Here is a 6,530-nt window from a genome sequence, read left to right as displayed (position 1 = left end):
TTTTTTTACAGATCCAGAAAATTAGCATGATGCGGGATTTCGGTTGGGAGAGCGATTAGAGATGGAGTTAACTCATTGATTTAGGATTTTTCTCAAAATTGATTCAGGACCTTTAGTTTTGTTTTTAGTATTGACTTTGTCAGACAGTTACTTTCTTTTGAACACTTAGTTTTGATTTGTTATTTGAACCAAGGTTTGATTATTGAATAAAAAAAAATTTATTTAACTATTTGTGAAGATATCATGATGAGATGCCTTGCATGCTTATGAGAAAAGTATTCTATAAGTATGCGGCGGTTGCCATGACCCTCGATTCAAATCTCGGGTCGGGAGCGTGACATGTCCATAAACCATCCTCTTCATGGCGGCCCCTTCCACCTCCATTTCTTCCCATTGGCAACATATTCTTTCCCCTCTTCTTCCTCTCCATCCTCTTCTCCTTCTTGTCCTCTTTCTCCTTCTCTAATTCATGATCATTCTTCCCTCATTTCTTTTTTTTTCATCTATTTTTTCTTTTCATCTTCTTCCTCCTCAAGTCCATCCATGAACAAGGAATATTTTCATCCAATGAAAAAGAAATCTAATACGATTTATTGATAAAATGAATGACTGAACCACATTGAAATATATCGCTAATTAAAAGGATTAGTTTGATATTTTTAAAAATATAAAGATGTAAATAAAATTAAATTAAAATTAAAAAAAATATTTTTATAATTTATTTTTATTTTTGCTAATTTATTATACGGTGGTTGAGGAATATGTAAGGGCATATGAGTGTGACGTGATGGTTGGGGCATCATAAGCGGAGAGCAGCGGTAGCTTGTAATGGTTTCTTTCCCTTCCCGTCTTGATCCAAAGGTGAGAAAGGACTTGTTAATGCACGTCAAAAAAATACGCAATTATGTTTCACACCACTTTATGGACGGCACCAAAGTAGAGACTCTCGGATGGTTGGAGGAAGCTGGGGAACCCTCTCTTTCCACGAGGGTTAGTTGCCAACTACCATCTCAATGTTACATGGAATCGCTGATGGATTAAATATACCAACAGCCGTGACTCTTTGTCGTGCGAGTCAGTCCACTCTACGTGGCAACGTCGGTCAAAGGTAGTCAGATTGGGTTCATTGAAGGACCGGGCAACTCAAAACAAACCCAGCCCAACCTAGGCCTAACTCAAACTCTACCCATGGTAAAAGGCTCCAAACCTGAACTGAATCCATAATACTATAAAAAGTTCAAAATCCATAATTTGGCTTGACCTGATCGAACCCAAATCTATTCAGGCAACAGATCATAAAAAGTCGAGTCAAATTTTCCGTTTGCATGGTTCGGTTCATTGTTAAGATGGGTTGAGTACTGGTTAAGGTATTTGGCCTAGGTTGGGAATCCATCAGATTCAACCTGCCCAAAATGCGTCCAAAAAGTGACATCTTCTTTATGGAAAAGGTGAAAAAAAAAAAAAAAAAAAGGCAAAGAGAAGTAGCTATGTTCCAAGGATGGCACCGTAGGAAACCTACCCCAAGTACAAGGCCGGAAGTTTCTCAGAATGAGACATGCCTTGGACCCATGTACTCAATTGTTGTCTCCTACGAGTCTCTTGGTCAAGGAAGGCACTTTGCAACTTCTCTTTAAGGAAGCCACTAGCATCTGCGTTCTGGTGTGTGGCACATGGCATAGAAAGGACCGAGTGCCACAGAAAAATAAACAGATTCCAGGCTAGGAAGGCCGGAGAAAAGGAGGCCCGTCAGGAAGAGTCATTTCAAAGTAAAGGCAATTATATGATGGAAGGCAAGAAGATGCCATGAAGAAAGCATGGTGGAAATAGGAAAAAAAGAAGATACACGGAAAATCTAAAGCTTGAACCACACGATACTAAGAAAATGAGAGCACCAATGACCATGGATAAAATGGTCCGGATCTCCTTTATTTTGGTTGAAAAAAAAAAAAAAAAAAAGCCCAAGATTTTAGCCAGTGAGAACCACGCAGACCATATAATTTGCTGAATTACAGCAAGCAAAGAAATTTTACTACGATACTTCAAAAGATATTTTAGTCTTTTAATAATTTTTTATCTATTTTTGATCATTAGATTGAATGTAGACCATTCAGATTTTAGCTTGGTGGAGTACCAATATACATGACTGGTGTAGTAAATAAATTAAAGGCAAGAATTATTTCATACTACTATCAAATTATTATTATTTTTTTATCAAAAAATCTTCGTTTCTCCATGGATCGCCTAGGGGGAGGCACTGGTGTCTGCAAGCCGTGGAGGGAGAGTACAGAGGAGTTGCGGGCACTAGGGATGAGGCGGCGGCACTGGCACAGAGAAGCCACGGACTGCAGAGAGGTGGGCATAGAAGCCATCAGTGCTAGGGAAAGGAGGTGGCGAGGGGCGTGTGTGGTGGGGAAACCGTGAGCGCGTGGCACGAAGAGGGGAGACTGAGGGTGGAAGATTTGTGTCCGGAAAGGGGGCGGTGGGAGGCATGTGTGGTGGGGAAATCGTGCCAAGGAAGGGGGTGGGGGTGGGGGTGGGAGGTAGGGTGGGAACCGCAGGGGGGTGGATCATGTGGGAATGGATGAGCATAGAAGCCACCGGCACCCCGAGGGGGTGTGTGGTGGGGAAACCACTAGGGGCGTGCTGCTTGGGAGGGGGGGGCGATGGTGTGGGGCAGTGCGCAGAGCTACCACGATGCCAATGGAGGGGGTCGGGGGACAGCGAAGAAGCTGCGGGTTACACCAGAGAGGGGCGGTGCACGAAAGAGCTGCGGTGGGGGGCATGGCATGTAAAGGAGCCCCGACATCGAGGGGGAGGTACGCAGAGGAGCTCGACGCCCGAGGGGGTGGGGGCGGTGCACAGGAGAGTCGTGGCGCCCAAGACTGTGGAGAAACCAGGGGGTGGTGTCACAGAGGAGATGCGAAGTCGGGGGGAGGGGGCTGCCTGGGGGGGCACGGTGCACCAGAGGATGGGGGTGCGCAGAGAGCCACGATGTCGAAGGCAGCACTCAGGACCGAGAGCGAGGAGACGCGGATCGCTGGTGGGGGTGGGGTTTGGAGGGGGGTGGAGTCGTCAGTGAGTGGCCCAGGGAGGGGGGGATGCCACGTGAAGGATCTGCGGGTGGCGTCACTCGAGGGAGGGGTGAGCACGGAGAAGCCATAGGCAGCAGGTTGGAGAAGAACGAAAAAAATATAATAATAAAATATTATTTTTTAAAAAATAATAAAATATATAAAAATTATAATATATAATATCTTAAATGCCTTTTATAATCTATATAATACATTAAAGGGGAGCTAGTGCTTTTCCAGTGCAACAAGTGCCGCACATCCAGCATTCCATTTGTTGTCTTACGCGTCTGCCACATGTCAACCATCTAATGGTTCTTTTGTTTTGCATTTAAAATGATAGATGCTATTGCTTGAGGATAATATTTAAAATATCAAATAATAAATGAGCCCAAAACAAAGAATGAGGATAATATTAATAAAAAAAATTATATTCGCATGCTAGTGGCAGAGGCAAATTGCCGCTTCTACCTGTCATTTGATGATAATATTTAAAATATAAAATAATAAATGAGCCTAAAACAGAGAATGAAGATAATATTTAAAATATCATATAATAAAAATAAAATAATAAAAAAATAGCTAAATTTGCATGCCGGTGGCAGAGGCAACTTGCTGATCCTGTCTGCCGCTTGATTCCAATAAATTCATATTAATAATGTTGGCCGTCGGGGGAGGATGTCGTTCGATCCAATTAATGACTGATATATTAAAAAAAAATTACACCAGAATTATGTGCTTGAAAACTACTTACATGATGGCAGAACCCACTTGCTGGGCCACAAAGAGCAGTTTAAGAGGGAGATAGGATCTTCTGGTGATTCCACCTGAATCGTGGATCTAGACTGCTGCATAATAGATGGTTGGAAAGAATAATAGATCGATTTGACAGGCTAATGGTAATTTTGATGGAGAGTTACACGGAGTCACGGAGAGAGATGATGGAGGAGATAGGTCAGTAGAGGAAGATAAAGTGGATCTATATATATCCTCTCCTCTAGATGACAGGAGGCAACCGTGCATGAAAGAAGATTTTTAGTGGTGAGTTTTTTTTTTAACATATAATAGATCTATATCCTCACATTCTACAATCTCATCAAACTAATTGGGGTGGTTGCTATAGGTGTGCTGTAGCCATCCGAACCCTTTACTGCATCATCTAAGGAAGAAAGGAGAATTCGGTAAGTTTAGTTTTTTTTAAGTACCATCAAAGCAATGGGGGCTTGCTGTGATAGCCTTCCTCTTTCAGAGCAAGGGATGTCTCATTTCCCTTTCACCATCAGAGCAAGGGGAGTTGCTGCATCATTTGGCATCCTTCCTGTTCCCCTGCCACATCATCTGGGTAAAGGGTTATCATGATCAACATGGTTGTAAAAATCACTATTTATCCCAGATTGGAAAGGTTGCTGCCTGCGGTAGTCTCCAATTTCCAGAAATCACTATGGATGGTGCTTTACTAGGCATCCATGGTGACACTGAGGAAACGATGGCAGGGGTTGGGATGGTTGCTGGACTTCAGCCCCCCCAATCCCTTCCCTTCCCCCCCAGATTGGATCACGGGTTCGGGTAGATCGATTGAATGGGTCTGGATAGATAGGGTGAATTTGGGAAACGGATTCGATCTAAAGAACCAGATTTTCTCCATGGGTTTGGGCTATTGGATCATGATTTATTGGGTTATTGGGCTATCGGGCTATTAGGCTATTGGACAATCAGGTGATGGTTTATTGGTTATTGGATTAATTGGATTGGGGTTGGAATATTTAGGGTCAAGGTTAGGATTCTGATTGAGGCCAGGAGCAAGTGGCTTGGGGTTAAATTGGTGGTCGGGTCAGCCTGCATTTTCTGATAGGGTCTGATCTGGGCTCAGGGTTAGGTTTGTTCCTGCTTATAGTCGGCATCAAGTAGGTTGATTTGGGATGATGGTTTGGTTGAGCAAGATTTTTTGGATAGGGTTCACTATGGGTTGAGGGTTAGGGTTTAGGGTTCGATCCGAGCTTACGGTTAGGGTTGGCTTCTGATGGGCATCAGTATCAGGATGCCTGAGTTAAGGTTCGGGTTAGGATCTGGTCTGCGAAGAGAGAACGTCGAAGGATGTTGAGGGCGGCATGCGGCGAGGATCCAGAATAGTAGAATCGAGATGACGATCGGTGGATTAACGGTCAGTGTGGGGAAAGATTAGGGTTTGGTCGAAGAGAGTAGCGATGGTGATGGGTTAGGATTTAGGTTGCGGGTGGGGTTAGAATTTCAGAGGGAGGCATCGGGATGTCTGAGGTTTTAGGGTTGGGATGAGTAGGGCCCAAATTAGGGTTAGGATTCAAATGGGGATGGCAGTTGGGAGGGATGGGGTCGGCATGGGGCTTTGGGTTAGAGCTGAGATTTGGGGTTTTGTAGATGGAAATGGTGAGGTGGGATGCATAGGATCCAAATTAGGTTTAGGGTTTAGATGGAGATGTGGTTTTGGAAGGATTAGGGTTAGTATCGGGGCTTCAGCTAGGGCTATGGTTGGGGTTTTGGAGATGGGAGTGGTGACAGAGAAGCCTAGCAGATGGAAAAGGGAGGAGCCTAGCAGAGGAGCCTAGCAGAGAATAAAGATAGGGATAGTAAGGATAAAAAAAGGGAGAGGAAGAAGCGAGGGATCGGCGAGGTTAGGGCTAGGAGAGGAAGAGGCAAGGGAAAAGGAAAGAAGGAAAAATAAAAGGTTTGGGGGGACAGATTGGGTTGGGGTTGTGGGTGTGGGGAAGACAAGGTGAGGGTTAGGAGATGAAGAATGGAGGGAAAAAGAGAGAAAAAAAAGGGGTTTGGGGGATGGATCGGCGGATGAGGAAAAGGAATAGGAGAAAAGATAGTAGTGATGACGGCGAGCCAGCACCGATGCAACTTGCAAATGGCAGCTTTCTCAATGGCATAATGAGGGATGGATCCACGATTATGGACTTCGATGGATCGGCGGATGAGGAAAAGGAATAGGAGAAAAGATAGTAGTGATGACGGCGAGCCAGCACCGATGCAACTTGCAAATGGCAGCTTTCTCAATGGCATAATGAGGGATGGATCCACGATTATGGACTTCAATGCCTTCTATGCGAGTCCTCAATCGTTGGAATCAACGCATAGTAGGGGGCTCCAATCAATAGTGGTGGTGGAAAGGAGCATCGGAGGTGAGGGCAGGAGGAGAAGCAGCGTCGAGGGGATGAATGGCAGTAGATAAGGGATCGGGATGCGAGTGGTCACGGGGGGGGTGTTGGGGAGTGGGATTTGGGGTTTGGATCAACGAAAGCTTCTGAAGAGAGAGAGGGGGTGGGGTGGGGAGGACAGGAGGAGGAGCGACGGAGGTGAGTGATGAAAAGGGGACAAACAATGGCAGGTGAGAGATCGGGATGTGAGTGGCCGTCAGGGGGGTGTTGCGGGGGGGGGAGGGGGGTTGGGTTTGGAGTGTTGGAACCTTCTGGAAAAGGAGAG

The sequence above is a fragment of the Elaeis guineensis genome, chromosome 1 (assembly GCF_000442705.2).
Source record: "Elaeis guineensis isolate ETL-2024a chromosome 1, EG11, whole genome shotgun sequence".
NCBI lineage: Eukaryota > Viridiplantae > Streptophyta > Magnoliopsida > Arecales > Arecaceae > Elaeis > Elaeis guineensis.
Note: the sequence above shows the minus strand (reverse complement) of the source record.